Source organism: Cygnus atratus, chromosome 11 (genome assembly GCF_013377495.2).
Source record: "Cygnus atratus isolate AKBS03 ecotype Queensland, Australia chromosome 11, CAtr_DNAZoo_HiC_assembly, whole genome shotgun sequence".
NCBI lineage: Eukaryota > Metazoa > Chordata > Aves > Anseriformes > Anatidae > Cygnus > Cygnus atratus.
Window position 1 is genome coordinate 12360510 of NC_066372.1, and position 20512 is coordinate 12381021.

The 20512-nt window shown below is 39.6% G+C and overlaps 1 long non-coding RNA gene across 1 annotated transcript; it reads left to right on the plus strand.

Annotated features, from left to right (window-relative positions):
- Positions 1-4694: 4694 nt before the first annotated feature.
- On the plus strand, positions 4695-10898 carry LOC118251905 (uncharacterized). Its single transcript, XR_004779986.2, has 5 exons — positions 4695-5542; positions 7980-8071; positions 8201-8303; positions 8966-9120; positions 10574-10898. It is a non-coding gene; the product is annotated as an uncharacterized LOC118251905 (long non-coding RNA).
- The last annotated feature ends 9614 nt before the right edge of the window (positions 10899-20512 follow it).

Here is a 20512-nt window from a genome sequence, read left to right on the forward strand (position 1 = left end):
TCTTTTCTTTCAACAAATTTCTCTTACATTTTAAAGCAGGAGTCCAAAGGAGAAATCAAAGTGTAACTGGAACGTTGTGCTGCATCTTCTTTCCTATTACCCTTCAGTTTAGGCCTTCAGCTGCACCTTCAACATTACTGTTAATGAGGACAGAGACAACAGAGATGCAAAATATTTTTGAACCAAAACAAAATTCCCAAATTAAGTCTGAATACAATATCTCAACTTTCTGCTAACCTTACAAACTAACTTTTTCTTGATTGAGACACTAATATTTGGAAGCTTATTCTATGATAAATGGAACATGGCACTCATTCACACTCAGCTGCTGTGCTAACATGGAGAGAGAACCATGCAATATTTGAACTGTATACTGTAGTTTTGATTAAAGAAAAATTTTAGTATGAGTGAGTAATTTTGGTTATAAGTGATTTTGGAATGCTTATTACATTGAATACTTAATCTGATAGCAGAGAGGTCCTGGAAAAATTCTTGAACTCCAAGGGTCTACTCTTTCGGGTTGTAACTCTTTACAGTTTGGGATTGGTTAAGCAGTCACAATTTTAAGTGTCTTTTACATTCCTCCCAGTGCTTTTCTGGGCATGCTGTTGGGTTATAAATGCACAGGGAAAGCCCTAAGTCTCTAGGAAAGTAGTGAACAACACAGTTTAAGTACCTTACAATCTTCTTGAATACTCCCACTAGCAAAAGAAGAGAGAGGTGGGTGAAATCAGGCATTACAACAGATAAATCAATCAACTAGATTCCTTCCATGAAAAAACATGGGTTGGAAAAGTTTTTAGCTCAACTGGAGGAATCTTTAGTTGATCCTTCAGACAGCCAGATTGAAAGGAGCCTTAAACAAAGGAGTTTGTCACAGCTAGAGCTTGCATATTGCCATTCCTGAGAAAAATCATGAGTGTATTGGAGCTAGGGGTCACCTGTTTGTGCAACTACTTGAGACTCATGAGGATGAAAGAACCTCAGCTTTTGCTGAGTGCTGCTTGTTCTTTGTTTCCACACAGGGGCAAGGGGAATAAATATCTCCAATATAAATGAGAAACTGGACATCAGTTTCCTTCTCTTACTTTATGCAGGTGGTGAATAACCGAACTTGGCAATTTTGTGAGTAAAGAACCTCTCTTGATTGGACAGGTATTTCTTAAATGTCTGAAACCTTTTTTCATTTACAAACCTAGTGCTAGACAAGTACCATTTACACGTAAGGAACAGAAGCTTGTGGATCTGCTTAAACCTTCCACGGTGTGACTTGGCAACTGAACTGGAACTGGGAATTCGGGGACTTTTTTCTTGGCCTTCATCGTATCAACTTAAGTTCTGTGGCAGGATATCTTGAAGTCTTGTTCTTGTTTTAGGGTTTCTTCTTTCTATTTTAGTTTGGTTAAAAAGTCCTGTGTAGAGTTTTTCTGAGCTTCTTCCTAGTTTTCTTTGTAAGCAAAGGGGCACAAGCTGTTTTTATGAAAAGCTGAGGCCATCTCCACGGCCATAACTCAGGCTTCTTGGGATTTTGTGAAGGTGGGATCCAAAAAACTTGGAGAAAGATTGGTAGAATGTGGTGTAGAATCTCTAATTTTAGATCATGCACAGATATGTCTCAAATTTGCTAATATCTGTAATTTGCTTTTTTAGTACAGTCCTGAGAAGGAAAGCAGTGTGTTAACTTGAGATGTCTGTGCAGGTCTGGCTGACTTAACTGGTGCTCAGGAAAAAGTTTACATGCAACATAAAACATTTACATGTAAATACCAATTTGATGTAGCAGTATTTCTGAATTTTGGTCTCTATTTGATGTGGCTTGGTCATATTCTTCATTGTGAGTATGTGCTTTTTGATCTATTTTGTGCTTGTTTGGATCTACTGAAAAGTAGATAAGATAAAAATGAATATTAATTTTTATAGTTTCTATTAATACATTGAACTGAAAGGTTTGGAGGCACTGGTCTTTTACAGCTGTATCATTCCATGATTATAAAACTCTTGCAAAGCATGACTAACAGGAGGAGAAAATAGATACCATAAAGTGATGTGGTTTGGGCTGTTTGGCAGAGACTTTTCTGTTTCAACAGATGCTGTTTTCCTACAGGAGCTTTATTTATTTATTTTTAATTTATCTTTCCTCCCCCTCTACTCATTCCTCCTCCTTCGCTTCCTATTTTACCAGGGATCTAACTCCATAAACTCCCCTCCCCCTCATTGATTCTTTAGAGGAGTATTTTTATTATTGATTTACTTATTTTTACTGAAACCATTCATCTTCCTAAAGACTTGCTCATTCTGGAATTTGAACAAAAAAAAAAAAAGGCAAAATTTCAGTTGTGCTTTCCTGTTTGCATTTTTGATGGCCATGTGAAAGGATTGTCCTTCAGCCTTCAAAAAGTGGTATGTCTCGTTGTTCTCCAGTGATATTCCTAGGTGCATTCCCCCCCACACACACACACCAAAAAAAAAAAGCTGCTGGTGTAAAAGGCTAACAATAAATAATAATCTACACAGCATCAAAAACAGGCATTTGTCAAAAGAATCTGTAGCCTTTTTAAGCTCTGCTTTTCCTACATGTTCACAAACATGTTTGCTATCTCCTGAGAGGGAGGGGAATTCAGTAATGTTATTCTGCTTTTTGTGAAGTGGACACAAAGCACAGCTAAAATATGCATCTTCTCGAGAGGAATTACAAATGGGAGGCAGATTGATCATCATCACCAATTCAGTGCTGGCTTTTTTCCCATCTGTGGAGAGCTCTTTCCAGAATTTTCATATGGTTCTTTTACACTGTAATAAATTAAGTCAGGTAATGAATAAATCGCTCTTGTTTCATTGCTTTCTGAATGATTTATGCCAGTGTAAACTGCTACCCTGGAGTATAATGCCATTAGTTTTGCTGTAGCACAAGTCTTAAGAGGTCTTAAGTCTGGGGCTTCAGTGATGACTACACGACAGTCATGAGCACCATTGTCCCCTCTGTCATATTGTCCTGCAAGCAATAATTTCCTGCTCCTTCACACTTAGCCAAAAAAAAAAAAAAAAAAAAAAAGGCCCAGAAACTTAAGGTAAAAAGAAAGCTATGGAGGAGCAAAAGGAATTTTGGAGAGGGTTAGCACAGAATGGCCTCCTAACTAGGTGCACCCTGTGAATACAATTTGTTGCTGTATTGATGACTTCAAACAATTTGAAGAAGGGGGTGTTCAGCTGTCTTGTGATTGTAAGGAAATGGTTTGGAATGGTCACTGTGCAATGCAAGCTGAAGTGCTGTCCGCAGAGGAACTGTAAGAAGGTTGATAATGATGAAAAGGCAGGTTTAGTCATGATTAAAGAGGACTTAAACTCCATGGCAGCTTCAGGAGGTCCTCTCCTTTGCCACATGTGAAAGCAGCATAACTTTTTGGGCTAGATTTAATGCCTGAGTGCTCTGAGATCTTAATCCTACTTGGTGCAAAGGGGAGCATGCAAAGTCAACGTCAGGCATGTAGGAGTAGGGACTGAGATGATATAAATAAATCATAATTTGTGTGATACAAAACAGCAGTTTCTGGTTGCCTCTAACGTGTGTTTGAACATAAGTCCTTATTTTTTATTTTTCTAATGCTCTCCTTTACATGATGAGCTTGCAGCAATCCACCTAACTCCAAAGACTGATTTATTTGTTCAGTGACACAGATGTATCCAGAGCCAACTGGTGCTGTAATATACTAACAGGTGATGGAGATGCTATGGAGCATACTTGAAGCTAATTGTTTGCTGTCTTTCTTCTCTTGTCATGGTAGCATTTACCTTTAGGAGGTCAAGAGAATGGCTCTTCAGAAAAAACTGGCATTGCTTCAGGGAGTGAGTGACTGACAGAAGGAGCTGTGTAAGTGGCAGCTGAAGCTGCACTTCCCCTGGAGACTAGGCACAGTATGTTCATGACAAGTGCTGCTATCACTAGTCTGGGGATTGAAAGCTGATCCTGTTCAGGAACCCAAGTCTTCTCCTTGTAATGTTGCTGTCGTGTAGTATGAACAGCTTAGGAAGGTTATTTTAAATTAACCTTCTTGTAATAAAACAATGTCTAGTCTGTTCCTATCACATCCAACATTGTAAGCATCAAGGTCAGTGAGTAATTCAACTGCAGTTGGTGTGAAAGGGAAAGGCTAGAGAATAAATGTAAAAATGCTGTGAAAAACATCACATTGCACTTATATGGGTGCCTTTATAGTAACTGTATTAATTACATAATCAGATTGCATTGTTTCTCTACAAGTGCTCAATAATAAATAGTGTACAAGCATGCTGTATGAAAAGATAGGCTGTCCTGACAGGCAGAATGTAATTACCAGTCAGGGCATGCCTTCTGTGCCATCTTGCCTTTGTGATGGAAAGCATGAAGAAACAACCTCTGTAGCTTTTTCCTCTCTCTCTCTTGCTGTCCTGTGGATTTCATAGCAACTCCTTGACTGCAGCAGGCTTATCATTTAAGGGAGCGTGGTGCATTCCCAGCAGCAGCAATTCCCTGGGTTCCAGTTTACTGATTGCATTGAAAGCAGTTCTGTGTAACCTTGTTAAGCCCTTTCTGCTGGGACCCAGCAGTGAATCATGACTTCTGTTGAATCTTTGCTGCTGGGACAGGTGGAGTCTACAGAACTAAACAGTATCTGTGTGCAAGGATCTTTGAAGAGATGTTCTGAGATCCCCAGACTGCGTGAGAGTGGGAGGCCCATGCTCAAGGAATTACAGAGCTTACTCTCCTCTTGTGTAGGAGAATGCTGTAAGGGAAACTAAAATTTTCTTTCTAATGGTTCTCTTTCAGTTGAGCACCCCAAAGCTGAATATTGCTAGGAGCATGAAGCTTGGGCTGGAAGAGTTTAGGCCTTAGGAGAGGGAAATAAAGTAACTGTCCTGCTTTCTGATAGCCGCCGGTTGTGCTTGAGCTTATCAACACCATTTCTTCCAAGCCAAACAGAAGCTGCTAAAACAGTGCTTGACAAAGGAAAATATTTAACTGTGTAGACAAGAGAGGTGGTGACTGACATACTGGACTCTGCAAGCTCCAGAACAAAAGCAGGTAACTTATTTCTCTGAACAGAAAGCTATAGATTTCCTCATAGCTAACTGAAAAAATTGGCAAATGGCTGCATCTTCTGAACATATCTGAAGGGTGAAGTAACTTTAAGGTTCCCTTGCTTTTGTTGTATAAACAGTTTTAGTATTGATATTAGCAGTTTGAACTTGAGCAATGTCATTGTCATATGATGTGTGATTCACTCGTAGACAATCAAGAGAGAAGTTACCCAGTTCATACTTTTGGCCATGTTAACCCAGAGACAGTATTTCCATTTAGCAGGCAGCCAAAGGAAAACAGAGACCAAAAGAGCTGGAATTCAGTGAAGCTGGATATTAGCTTTAACCTGGGCTGGGAGAAAAGTGAAAGAACAACAAAGGAACTGTTTGGTGAAGAAAATCATACACACTCCCAGTTGCACTGTTAGCAAATTTTCAGACAGCCTTCGGTATTCTATGTGACTGGTATGGCATTTGCATTAGTGTGGTAAGTTGCCTCTGTGGAAGATATGCCCTCCTTTGTGACCGATTACATGGAAGTGTGGTGTGTAATACAGCCTAACTTTCAGTTTTAGTACATATAGATTGAGGTTTAGGGCCAGAATCTCATTTTGGGTAAATCATTGTGGTTTCTGTGACTTCAGTTGAGTCCTGTTTTGATTTCTGCCAGATGAGGAGCTGGTTTTTGTGCCACTTTAATTTTGTTCTTGACTTGCAAAGTAACAGGTATTTGTGGTGATGATAGCAGAGCCTTTTGTATTTATAGTTTTTTTTTGTTTGTTTGTTTGTTTTTACTGGAGAGCAGCAATATGTCTGCAGGCTTGTGAGCACTCCTGTAAATAACAAGCTGCTGTGCATAAGGAGAATGTTATTGTTGCCAGCTGCATGTTTTTATGACAAATCTTGTGATATTTTGTTTTTCCTGAAAACCTCAGGTCTTGCATTTCATCAGAATCTCTGTTTTCATTAAAAAAAAAAAAAAAAGTTTCCAGCTTGAAGTTGGCATCAAATTAGAGGAGAACATGAAAATGTTTGCAGATTCACCATGATGGCAGGAAAAACCAAATGCATACAAGAACCCCCAAATATAGTATTTTGCTTTAAAAGCAACAAGCAAAAAGTCCCAAACCACTAAACAAATGAAAGACCTGTGGTTTTGAAGGACAGACTCTTAATGTCTGTGTTGTGGTCTTTTACTGTAACTGTAAAAGTGACTTTTGTAATACTTTTTATAAAACGATTTATTTATTTATATTTCATTACAGATAAGCTTTTTGCAAAATCCTTCTTTAAAAAGAAAAGATGTTGAATCCTTTTGAAACATTGGTCACTTTATAAAACAGAGAACTGCTAATAGTCCCTGAACAGATGCCTTTTTCCTTAGATTTAATTCTTGATTTGAGTCTGCATGTTCCAGAGCAGAAGGGCTGGAGGCTGACAGTAAATCTTGTGCTAAAATATTGAGCCGTTGGGGGTAGGGAGGGGAATGAGAGCCTTGGTTCTTTACTCCTTGTAGTATGTCTGCTGAGTTATTCCTGCTTTTTTTCAGGGTAAATGTTCAAAGAATAGTTGATTGTTTTATTTTTTATACCTTGGGTTTTCTTTTATAGACTTCAGGAAACAAAAAAGCACAGCACCACAACTCCTTTAGCCTCTTGCTTGCCTCAGAGCAGACAAACAAGCATGTTTGTACTGTGCTGTTACTGGAGAAGTCAGTGCGAATTCTGAGAATCCAAGTGCTTAAGCTAAATCTTTGGGTGACTTAGGCAAGTGATACTGAATGAACCTACAAAATGGGCTGGAGCTTTCCTTCTTTCACTGGTTCTTATGAATCAGCCTTTCTTTGCTCAGTAAGAGAGAAAAAAGACTTGATACTTCAGTCTTGCACAATACCATCATCCAGCATTTCAACATAAGTGACAAAAATGACAAATTATCTTTGATATATTAGATGTAAAAATCTATTTGAAATTGAATATTTCAGATCAGCTTTAACCATCCTGAATAAGTAATGAAGGGCAATAAATTACAGTGTGAGCTTTTCGCTCTGCATCTGTTGACAATAAATTCTGTTGTAGGTGCAGCAGTAATCAGGGACAGAAGATAGAGAGATGGTTACTGGAGAAATGGGCAAAATTTAATTTTGAAAATTGTGCAACCAGAAGTAACATTATAGCAGAGAAAATAAGAATTTGGAAGATTCAAAGGCCTTGCTATAACAAATATTATTTTGGAAGGGTTGATGGAGTTGTTACAGAAAAGGTTTGCAAAAATGATTTCCTGATAGAGATTGAGATCCTGCAACTTTTGTTATTTCCAAATCAAATGATATTTTCCATAACTTCAAGCTACTTTGATTTTATTATTCCCTAGAAAACATTTTCTGTTTTAGATTCATGACAATGTAAGAGGTAACTGTGGATTTAAACAAATCTTTTGAATCATAGGTGTAATTTCAGTGTTTCAAAGCAAAGCTGGAGACTTCCCCTGTTGTGGCATGTTTCTTCTTCTGACGCTGTGTCAAACCTCTTGGTGATGATATTTATCACTCGCTGAAAATGACACTCCTAAATAGCATCCTCCTTTTCCTTTGAGGTATAAAAATAGGGGAGAATATCCCAGGAACTCATCAAGATATCAAAAAATGTATTTTCTCTTTTGCTTGAGCCCTGGCAAATGTCTTTTTGAACACTGCATAATTTGCTGTACAATGTTTTTTAAAAAGCTAAATGCATACTTGTGGGAAGCGAAATGAATGATTTGTGGCTTGTGCAGCAGAGGAGGAACTGATGGCAAAATCTGGGGTGTTTTTTCTAGGCTGATTGCTCAGGGATGTGTTATAATATCTAATCAGAAGTCATTACCGGTTTATGCAGCATTAACTGATAAAGCCTTCCATACATAGACCTTGTTGTGTCCCTCAGGGCAGGATGGTTCTTCAGTGGACCACATTCCTGAGATCAACTGATAGGGCTGTGTGCATCATTCACCTTCACCCACACAGAGGATCTGCAAGGTGAGCAAACATTTAACTACATTGTGAGACAAGTCCAAAACTGCATTTCCACTAAAGGAACAGCGTTGGTGTTTTGTTTTTTTTTTTTTAATTGCTGGGTTTTATTTTTTTGTTTTTGTTTGTTTTTAGAGGTTATCCTTGCCTTCTGGAAGGAATGCCCATGGGCAACATATTGCGGAGAGGAGTCTCTTTTCTCACGACAATCAGACTTCCAGCACGCCAGTATTAATCAGTAAGGAAGGACCTGATTTTAGAAACTCTCTAGGCTATACTGGGATATTGTGATGGCATCAGGTGGGAATAGCTGTGAATCATGCCTACCACCTAGAGGAGCATTCCCTCTAAACTCGGAATGCGTCACAAAATTTTGTCAAGCAAAAGTGTTAGAGTTGTGGTACAGGGCAAATGGAAGGAGGATGAGTGTTGATGCTAAGTGATGCAGGAGTTCAGAGGTAGATCTAATTTTACTGATGTATATAAAAAGAAAATATTAAGTTAATAACTCCTTTTCTAAAGAATGTTTTGAAAACTGAGGAAGTCCTTCCCCACAGCTGTAAGATGCATTTAAATCACCCAGCGGAACCAGTGATCTGTATTCATGTAAATGTGTTTTGATGTCCTCTTAGAAGTTTAAATGAAACACCCACATCCAGGAAGCGAGTTAGCTCATGTGGGAACACAACTGCAGTTCTTTATTAAACGGCCTATGTAGGACTTCTTTTTCACTTCAGAAGCACTGAACTTTGGCAATTCATATTTATCTGAGATGAAAGAGGCAAGCTAACAATTGAACGCTTATAACTTCTAAATAAGAGGAGACCTCATTACATATTAACCATTTTTACAAACTGTCTTAATTTGAGAAAGTTGATGAACTGTTGGTTCTTGTTGCAGATGATTAGCATCACTCCCTGCTCTGGAGACAGTTTTTCTTTTCACCACAGCACAACCACCACCTCCCTCCATGTCTATAGGAGAAACACAACCAATAGGATTCTGTGTAAATCACTCTGGGAGTAACAAAAATGAGGATCTTTACTCAGCTAAGTGTAAACTTGTGCAATTCTATTGTCTTGGTAGCTAACATTATTTAGCCAATGTTGTAGCTTTGTTAAGTCAATGAAGCTAAACTATTCTGCTTGAAGACCTATGAAAATCAATAGGGGATTTTACTATTTAGACTGTTTCGTATCTTAACCAGCCTGTGGAATTTTAGTGCAAGGAAAAGATTTATTTTAAATCTTGCATAAAGGTTCAAAAGCAATCTTCCCTTTTCTAGTGAGTTCTATTATTTTGTTCCATGTAGGTACTAGTGCTTCTATTTGAAATGGAACCAAATGTACTTTCTGTTCAAATTTACATATGTTTAACATATTTTCTTTGTAATACTTTAGCAAAAATAAATGGATCAGGACCCTTGCATAGTTAGCTTTTTCATGAGTGAAGCTCGAGAGCAAAATCTACAGCGCACTACTGTATTACGTTGGAAAAAGTGCTGCCTCAGTAGCTTTTATCTAATGCTCAGCATAGTCTTTACGTGTAGGTTTGCTTGATTATTGCTCCTTGGAGCAGACAAGTATATGGAATGATCTCATTCTATTGTTGAGATAATTTGTCTTTGGGGATTCTGACCTTCTTCACATTTCAATGACATCACCCTTTTTACAGACTGTAAATCAGTAATGTTGACTCCTGGCCTTGCTAATAAAACCTGCAGAAATATACCGTAGAATACAACATGCTTATATTAATATTGTTAGATATGCAACCACCTTAGCTGCTCAAAACAACATTTTAAAGATAATAAATTGGGATACATATAGCCACGTTTAATGTTTCTAACGTGCCTGTTATATGCCACTCTACCGGTGTGGCACAAACATCCAGTAACGTAGGCGTTTTCTTTTAATTTTGTGATCAAAATAGCTTTATTAATTAGCCTGAGACACAGCAGCAAAGATAAACTCTTCTCCACAATCACCAACTTTTAAATTTCAGAAACATAGCAAAAAATCAAAATGTATCAGTTTACTTACAGCAAATGTCCTTCATTTATAAAGAAAGCCAATCTTATGTGAACCAACAAACAGGTTTTTCTCATTTAACACCACATGTTTTCAGTAGAGCTTCTTGCAAATGGTTCTTTCAAAATACTTCTGAATGGTGCATAGCAGTTTCTTTAGTAAATACTTTCATGTAGTCATCCAGGGTATTGCAAGTAGTGAAGAACTCCAATTTCTCTGAGTCTGAAGAACTGAATTTTCCTGCCACAGCCTGTAACTGGGTTGAAGCAAAGAAAGCCTCTTTCCTTTGTTGGTCCTTCCCTGTGCTGGCCTGCATGTATTTTGTCTTCAGAGCGTTACTGCTTTTCTCTGTTATTGGTCTTAAAATTTAGTGCCTAATTAATGCCTCATATAACTGTGCTAAAATCAACCAAATCAAAGCAGTATCTTCACATTGATTTGCATAAGGTAACTTTTACTCTTTCTCCTGCTTTTTCAGTTTCCTGTTTTGTTGTAAGGCTTTTGACATGCAACAGGAAGAGAAAACTGTCCCTAGGAAGATATGACTGCAAGGTACCTATGCTGCTGGACAGTTTGGGAACTGGTGGAAGACCATAGATGCTACTTTTGACCATTTTTAGACTGACATCATTTGAGGCCGACATGTCCTTTTTGGCTTATTAATGTGATCTGTGTCCTGCCCTAAATTAAAGGGAAAATGAACAAAAAAAAGGCTGCTTGGCAGTAGCTGCCAATGTGTACAGTGATGTGCAAATACAATTTCTGTGAAGTTCTTGTCTCTGGGATTAGTTTGCAGGGGAAAAACAGAAGTTCATAAGCTCTGCATTTCTGTACAAAGCTAATTGCAGTTGAAATAACCTCATCTTCACTTCAAGTTATGTATCAGTTCCAGGTCCAGTGATTCTATAAATGTTTTTAAAAACTTTGCTGTACAGAAGTGAGGTTCACTTGTAGAAAAGATTAGGTTTGTCCCCTTTTCCTTTCCTCCTTCCAGCGTGTTCCTTTTTCTCTTTGCCTCTTTTGCTTTAATCCTTATTTTCCTGAGAAGCTCCAGAGCTGTTGAACATCCTGCAGTCTTCCTTGTCTTTTGACTTTTCTTTCCAACCAGCCAGTGCACACTGTTTCGATAGTTAGTTTATTTAACAGTACTCCCCTGAGCTAAAACTAAACCTGAAATCATCATCCCACACTTCAGTGTCATTCTTCAAGTTTCTTGCTCAAAGAATTGTTTCCTACATAGGAGTCCATGGGAGGTATATGTCATGTTAAACTTTTTTTTTTTTCTGTTTTAAAGGAAATGTCAGTAACAGCCAAGTTATTGACAGACAAGTGAGACTGTCCTCATATATCCAGACATTTCATTCAGAATTACATTTCATCTCACACATGCGTCTAAAATGATCTGTGCAGTTTCCGTTTCTTTGTGTACAGAATTATGGGCTGTAGACAGCGACTTCTGGGCCTTTTAGAGCTGCTGATCAGAAGGTAAATGGGAGAGAAATATTCTGGAAAAAGGAACCCAACCGTAGTCTGTATTGTGCTCTTTATGCATTTTCCAGCTGGTTTTGCTTCTAACCTTTAACGTTCCTCATGGGACGCTGATGCAAATCCGCATTCACTTTTTTTCTCTTTATGTATAATACACAAGACCTAAAGGAAAGCAATAATTTGCAGTATTAGGCAATGTGGCTTGGTGTCCCTGTCCCCAGTGTAAATGTGCACATTTAAATATGAATGAAAGTGGGCCAGCATTGCCTTGTAGCTGAGGCACAGACTGCCTGTTCTTTCTGGTTGAAGTACTGTATGTTGTCGGCTTTTTTTTTCCTTTGCTGAACAACACCTACCATATGGGCTGAGCTTCAGCCAGTCAACTACTAAATTACAAACACTCTTTTGACTGTAAATTGAATGGAAAAGGATGACAGTTATTTCTTTCCTTCTGTGGCCCCACCACAAGAGCACCTGCAGTCAAAAGCTGGCATTCATGCTCTGAAAGGCACCACATGCTTCTATTGTTAGCCGAGCAGTATCTAACCTTGGCTTTGCTTACCAGGCTCCTATCGCAGTGAGAAGATTACAAAGATAAGAGCCTCGCTTTTGAACACAAGCTCACTTAGAGACATGTCTCAGCACTTATCCACAGTATTTTGTTTCCACTGAAGGAAGTGCAGCTACGCTTAGGAAGATGGCTATCTGTGGTATCCTTCACAGAGCAGTCTGTGACTTAGGCACGTTTACCTTATTTATTTTGAAGTTTGTTATGAAATTGTAACTGCTATCTCTGAAAGCTTCAAAGTAGCTGGTTCGGCTCACTTGCAGGATTGTCTGGTTTCCAGCCTGAATGCCAGAATAAAATGATTCTGTTTTTTACCGTGGAAAGGTAGTGCGGGATGTGACCATCTCTGCATCCCCGGGGCAGGTTTGAACCAGAAGCCGCACAAAAGTGTGCAAAGAGGATTTGAGCAGGGAGAAACTGCTGATGTCTGGAAGCAGTGGACTGGGCAATCCATGAAGAGAGACAGCTGCTAGGCCGAGAGAGGTTCCTCGTATTCCAGTCCGCATTGTGACAGCTGAGCTGGGGAGCAGGCTGTGAGCGGCCTGCAGCTGCTGCTGTCAAGGGCCCACCAGCCCTTGTGTTCTAGGAAGGCTGGTGAATCCGTCATCTGCTACATCCATTAACTCTTCCTTTCCTAGATATGTATGTGGTGTTGTTGAACTAGTCACAATGTTTATTCAGTCTGCGATTTAAAATTATTGGAAGGAGTGGGTGACTTACGAATTAGGGCATTTTCTTTTATCTTCAGATGCCTAAAGCTATGCGGCTGGCTAAGGTATTAGTGTTTTTGTTGAGTTCCCCAGTGGATTCATAGATGCATTACGCATTTGCCTCATGGCTTTCATTCAAAGACTCCTTAAAGTTCAGTGCCTACAACCATAAACTCTGCTCTTGGATCACTAGAGGGTAGTCATTAGGTCAAGGCTGAGTGCACTGAAGAAAGTATCCAGTCCTAAGGAATTTATGAGGTGACCAAATAACATTCAGAACGTTAATTTACAGTTACTGCTTATGACTTAAAACTGTACCTATGGAGGCCTTAAATATTTCTGCCAACATTAAAGCCTCTAATAGTTAAACACAACTAAATAATTCTAACATTAAGTCAGCTGTGCAATTCTGATAATTATCTGACAGCATATAACATCAAACAGGTCGTGTATTTTTATACATCATACAGTGCAGTTGCCCTTCTCCCCAAAAGTGAGCGTGGCTGTTCATTCTTGGTTTTTCTTCCAGCCCTGGACCTTCTTATAGCATTCAGGTGTATAACTACCTTAACTAACGTGTCTGGAAAGTAATTCCCTGTAGTTATTAAGCTCAGAATATGAAAATTAAATGTCTTTGGTGATTTTTTTTTTTTTTTTAGTATATTCATTTGGGCCCTTGTTTACCTATGGTCTATGCAATTTTGAACATTAATAGCCCAGGTTTCCATTACCTGTACCATTTACTAATATTTAGTCTTCACTCTTTCTTTGTTTCTGATTCTAAATATTTTATAGATAGAGCAGGCATATGAAAAATGCTTGTTAATTTTCAGTAGAACATCTAGGTTTATTATTATTGTTGCTGTTATTTTTTGTATTATTTAAAACAGATTTGGAAACATGCTGTGGCATAGCTGACAACTGGAAATCTTGTAAGCTGTTTCACAGCTAATGTTGCACCTCATCTCTCATAGTGAGCCTGCTTTTCACATCTTCTCTAGATTCTTCAAAAGTATTTTAAATGTGGCACATCATCTAGGAAGACAAGTCCAAGTTTGGGATAGCAATACAATCGTTCATATTTTAAGCTGTACTTACATTGCTAGCTTTTCAGTGTTTGCTTCCTGACAGTTTCCTCATGAGAATCTCCAAAATGTCTTGACTGACAACACTCCATCTGTTTTTTCTTCTATTGCCCTGTATAAAAACTCCTTTTTTGAATTATATGGGAAGGTGCATTGTTGCAGAAATGTCTTCAGTGTTCATCTACATAATACTGTAGAGAGGATAGGGGACGGAGAGCAGGGAGAAAAGGTATGGGATTGTGCAGAGTCAAGTGTGTAAAGGAGAGTGTGAAAATGTTCTGATGTGGATAAAATGCACGTCTTCATTTCTGCTTTTCTCCAGCACCCACTGCCCCAGTCTGTTTCCACAGAATGGTTAAGGTTGGAAGGGACCTGGAAGTCATCTTGTCCACCCCCCTGCTCCACCAGGGACACCTAGAGCAGGTTGCTCAGGACCAGCTGCGGTCAGGTTTTGAATATCTTAAAGACATCTCCCAAACAGATTTGTGCATGCACCTGCGAGTTCTTGCTAGAATGGCCAAAATCTTTCAGAAAGGAGATTTCTCCAAAGAGGCATTCTAAGACCTGTTGGACCACAGAAGGTTTTGCATGCCAGTTTTGCCTATAATTTAAAATTTCACTTAAAAATAGAAGAAAAACCTGTGTGGAGTGGGGAGACAGAATTCCTAAATAAACAGCAAAAAATGTACATGTGGGGAGGAAAGCATGTATAAACGTCAACATCTGTTGGCTTGATCACACCTACAAACAAGTTTCTCCTGTACAAAAACTTCTCAAACCTTAGAAATTCTCTGAAACATGCAGGTAGATTCAGAAATTCATACTTCTGCTGGAATTAGGTGTTTGAAGAGTGTTATTTGTTTCTTAAATACACTCTAGATGCAATATTATGAAGGATGAATCCCATTCCTACCCTAGTGTCTTTGATAAACTCAGTGCGAGCTCTTATTAAGATGTGCTCATTCTGGATTTGCGTTTCCTCAGAAGTGTTTTGGAGTTGCATTCATTTTTCATGAGTCATGTGTTACCATCGCTTACCTTAAGTCAAGCAGCTGCTTTTATATCCTGTTTTTCTGTCTTTTGCTAGCTCTGTGCCTGGTATGGGACTTGTTGCTGCAGTCATTCTGCTTTGGACATGCCAGTTACACAAACAGAGAAAGGGATAGGTGTTGCTTCTTTTGGACTGTGTGAAAGTGGTGCTGGCAGCACAGAGAGACTTGAGCTGAAGTAACTTTCTTCCTTTAGAAGAATAAAAATCTGAAAATAATAAAGATCTGTATTGCATCTAGAGGTAAGGTGAATTTTCTTCATAATCTAAAATATGAATCCTTGCTTCTTCCTTCCCCTGAATTCTAGAAAATCTGATTTGCCTTTGATTATGGGTGGACTGAGATTTTTAAAGAAAAAAAAATTAAATGGGAGGTTTCTTTGATATGCTGAAAGAAAATAAATATATTCAAAAGGGTTGAGTATTTAACCCCAGGGAAGAGCTAAAGAAAAGCTAGACAAATTCTTGTACTGATTTCATAAACCCCTTGAGGGACAGGTTCAGCGGAGTTTTCCCATTCACTTTACTGACACTTGGAGTAATCACAGAGTTCTGTAAGCTCCTGTCAGCGCTGGTCTGTGGAGAAGAGTTACACAGAAAGAGTCGTGCAATCACAGGAGCTGAAAGTCAGAAGGATACTGATGCATGCTCTGCTGCCGTGGGAGGAGGGGAAAAAACCCTAAACCTCTAGCAAGTTACACCCACACTGACGATTCCCAGAAGGCTTTGCTTTTATTTCTGCTTGCTCTCAGGGAGGATTCTCCTGCCTTTCAATCATCAGCCTCTGAACAGTTTTCCTCTCTGGCCTCCCCAAAACAACTCTCAGGGAATTATAGCTAATAAGTGAGTAGCCCGCAAAAGTCTATCACCTAGCAAAACTCTCTAGGATCTCCTATTTTAACCAGATGTTACCTGCATCAGCCAACTCACAATGACAAATATTTCCCCAATATTTTTTTAAGGTGTAAAATACAGAGCTGGAAGAAACACTAAGAGGTTAATGAAATCATTTGTATTCGCTGTCTGGCTGGCACAGTGCAACCCAGCCAGGCGCTATCCCTGACTTAATGCTTCAAATAACCTCCTGCAGTTTTCTGTTATGAAACAGACCTGATCTTGGACAAAAAGAGTGATTTGATAAAGAAGATGGCATGGGAGGCTCTAACCCTCCACGTTTCATAATGGGATGTCAGTAACCTACCAGTGACACCGTTGTTTCCTCAACTCTCTTCCCTTTGTGTTTACAGCATTTCTCCTGACAGCTGAGAAGGAACAAATTTCCAAGGGCTCAATTTTTTTTCAGAAGCACCCAGAAGTCTGGCACCTTAGCCTGACCCTGTAAGTCTGCAAAACTGTCCTGGAAATTAAATGGAAACAGACTCTCACTTGAGAGTCCAGCTCCCTCCTACTCCTGGTTGGGCCAGAAACACTGTGAGAACAGGCAGATTTCCTACCAGCATTCTGGCACCTTCCTATCCAATCCCAGCCAAAACCAGAAAGTGTTTAAAAAAAAAATCTATAGGAAGTAGGTGGAGGGGAGAGCACTTGATATTTTTAAAAGCCAAATCTTTTCTGAGCTCTGAGAAGAGAGTTTTGGGTCAGTTACTTCATCTGACTGGTTCTTCTACCCCTCTCCTAATCCCCGTGTTTACTGCAGAGCTTTGTGGCTTCCTTCTTCTGGTCCCCTTGGTTATCTGGGTTGGCATGGTGCCTGGGTTCTGCTTCCCTTCCTCCTCATGCACCTTCATGTCCCCAGCCACTGTGTCCTGCAAAAGCAAGTCTTAATTCTTCACACACTTTTGGGGATATCCAGCTACTGAGGTGCACCCTTTGCAGACTGTTGTGCTCAACCCTCACTCCTTTGCCTTCAGTTTGGCCTGTGGTTTTTGGTTTCCCTTTTTTTTTTTTACTTCTTTTTTGGCTTCCCTGAAGTGCATAAAGAGCTGCTGACAATCCATGGAAAACTCAGCAAAACATTCCATGCAGAGCTCCTGCTTGCCTTCAGCATCCTTTCCTGTGCCACGTTCATTTTTATTAGGGGTAGCTGAGAAAACAGGATCATTGTGCTTTGGCTCATCTGCTCCTGCTGCTTTCAGACAATGTGTAGGTCTGGACCTACCTGCTCCTATCGCAGCAGAACCAGATGGAGCGCAGTCTCCCATGCTTCCAGCCCAGCCTTTTAGCCCTGTGATTGTTTCCTCTGGTTCCTCAGCAGGAACTTGCTCTTCAGTCAGCTGCACAAGCCAACTGCTTCTAGCTTTCCCTAGGTCTCCTTCTCTCTAAGCTAATCTTTCTAAGCTCACCTCCGTCATTTTTGATTGTTCCCACTATCTACGGATCGCTTTCTCCATTGTCTGATCTGACAACAAGCCTCCAATGTTTCAATACCCAGATTTCTGTTTGCCTGCTAGATAAGTAGTGATTTTATAGGGAGTTCGGGAGGCATCGGCTAACATGAGCATGACTTGGTCCTGCCCAGCTCCTCAACTTGATCTGTGCTGTGCTAACTCACGGGTAGTAGTAGGCACCTAATTGTAAGCCACAATGAAAGAGACTTAGCAGCTCAGGGAAAAGTGATGTGACAAACTGAGCCCACCCTCTGTCAGGCTGCCTTATGTGGCAAGCCTGGAGAAGAGGCTTCTGTCCTAGTTAAGGAATTTCAGATGATTGCTGGTCCATCTTTAATTAGGAGTGTTTGCTAAGATTTCGTTAAATGCAACTGTCACAAGCAGATCAGTTTGGCTGTAGGCTGAGACAGCATGTAATGAACATTGTAGCCCACCCCTTTTTGAATACTACCAAGCATCCTTTTAAAGACCTTACACAGCATCTGTGTAGATCTGCTCCCATTAAAAGAAAGGAAATTTTACTATTGCGTAGGGTGAGCTCAACAAACTCAGAGTTTTGAAAATTTTTTCCCCAGTTTCTTGGAACCACATAAACTGTGCACCTACATGTGGATGCTTGCCTGTGCTGCGCAGCCATATGTCACTTGGGAACTTTGCTTTAAGGTACAGGTAACGCTTCCATGGTAACACAAAAACATCCTGAAGGATGAGAAGCCAGTCTAAAGGTACACTGGGAATGATTTGAGAATGAGGAGCTTTTTCTTTGAAAGCCAGCTGAGTGTTTTAAATACCAAACTTGTAAGCAGGTGGCCTTGTCTGTGTTTCTTCCTACCTCACAATATCTGTTTCATGCACTGGAACTGGTCTTTGCACTCCAGGTTTCTTTACTATACTGGTAGAACCTACTTTATTCCATTATTAATAACTATGTTGGACTTTAGTTTGAAAACATTTTCTCTATGGACTCCCATCTCTCAGATTTCGTTCCAAACAGTTTTAAAGATTGCAGCCTCTGCAGGAGTCCCTACAAATCTTATGACTGGATCTTATGACAACAGCTTCTTCCATGTTGTTGATTAATCTTTGTTCTCCTGAAGGTTAAGAAGTTTGCACAAATAAGAAAGCCTTCTCTATTACTCAATAACCAGCCCAATTTACATCCCATCCCTAACAGTGGAAAATTTGACTGTTGAGGGCCAGAAGAATCTAACCGTGTTACCAAAGGCATTATGCAAGACTAAATGAAGTTACATTTTCTTCAGACTATTCAGATCTCTGCATAATTTACTTAGTAGTTTAATCATCTTTTTGAACAGTCCTTACTCTCGGAAAGGTCAGAAGTAGCCTAAAAATAGTCACCATCCTCTGATGGCTGCTTTGCTGGATATGAGATTTGATTCCCAACAGACAAGATTTTTCACATGATGAAACTGTAGTTATCCTGGCAATAATTAGCACCCTCATGGATGGTCTGATACAGAAATGCAAAGCCTGACTTTTTGCTTTCAGAAAATGCTATTACTATGGTAAGCTCTTTGGGGCAGGGACTGTCTCACGTTATGAATGCTTCATACAACTGAATCTTGAATTGGTTGAGGCCTGAATGCACAAATCTAATTCCAAGAATAGTATGATTGAATGGACGTGGAGACTAAGCAACTTTCTCAGTCCTAGACATGACGTCAGAGCAGTATCGAGGTGGAAGTGGGAGAACTTGTACTGTGCAGGCTATCTGCTGTTCGAATGGAAACACGACTTCATTCTCTACGTTTATCAATGGGTCACTGTTAATGCTTACCCTCAGTCCTCTTAAAGTTTAAGATCTGTCTGAGTACAGGAATTGCTCTTAAAACCTTGAAATAGTCTACTTCCTCCTTTAAAATACCAACAAGAGAAAAGTTTTACTTCCTTTGATTCTGCAGTGAACGTTGTGGTGGCTGTTGGTTGTTAGTAGAGAGGGTACATGCAGTAACAAGTGCCAGGTGGTAAGGTCATTCCAAGCTTAGGATTAAGGCTTGAGAAGACATTAGGAGAGTCAGATCTGTTCACAGGAAATGAAGATTTTTTTCTATACTTGTTTTGACTAAAAGAATAAAATCCAATCTTATATAACTGTTTGTTTCTTGATCAGGACATGTAGGAGAAATGAAGACAGACCTGGCAGGCAACCTTATAAACATTAATCGTAAGGGTCAAATGCCAAGATGTTAACTGGATCCAGAAAAGTGATAAATATCTTTCTGCTTTTAAATTGAAGCATATTAGCCAAGTTCTTACCATTCACTCACTGCAAAGCAGCATTAGTTATGAGGAGCTGAGATGGCCCGGAAACTCCCACTGTGCCCCTCCAATCTTCTGTATCACTGCACCTCGAGGTCTTATTCTTTGAAGATCTTTACTAATATCCTCACAGGCTGGAAGTTGCAATAATGTTTCTGATACTTATTATTTAACCTCCTCTTTCTAAAGCTGCTATTTCTTTCCCTTCCTCTTCCTTTGCACCCATCTTCATGTATGGTAGGAGGAAATCACGAAACCCACCTAACGCTTTTTTTATCCTGCACAGATGGGAAAGTTCATGCTTGACTCCATAAGATGACCTGGTTGGTTCAGACACCTGGTCTGACAGCTATGCTGCCACCATCCAGTGGGCAAGGCAACTTTCAGACTGAAACTGGTCAGAGCCAACTGCTCGCTCATCCCTTCTCTTCCACCAGCACAGCTGTACTGGGACAAACCAGAGGTCTGCCTGGGCCAGCATCTTGTTTCTGATGGAGGCCAACTGTTTATATGTATATATAAACATATACATATAAGACAATAAGTTAAGTATGAACTGATTTTCCTCTGCTGAGTTTTCTGAGCCACGTCATTGTCTTAAAATATGCTCTGTTCTTACAGTCTTCTAGCTCTTGTGTTTCCTTTGTATCTTCTGAACAGAAGGAAATGTTCTAATCTCCTCCAAATCCAACCAAATACTTGTAAAATTAAGAGAGGATGTGCGACCAGAACAAATGTTTTAGACATAGATGAGTGTTTTGAGCAATTTGTGTTGTTGCTCTTCAGTAATTCCTGTTGAGCAGCTGGGGGAGCGGCTAGCACTGGTAGTCACACACCTGTAACAGAGATATCACTAGCCAGCAAGAGTAGCTGTATGAAAATAATTTGAG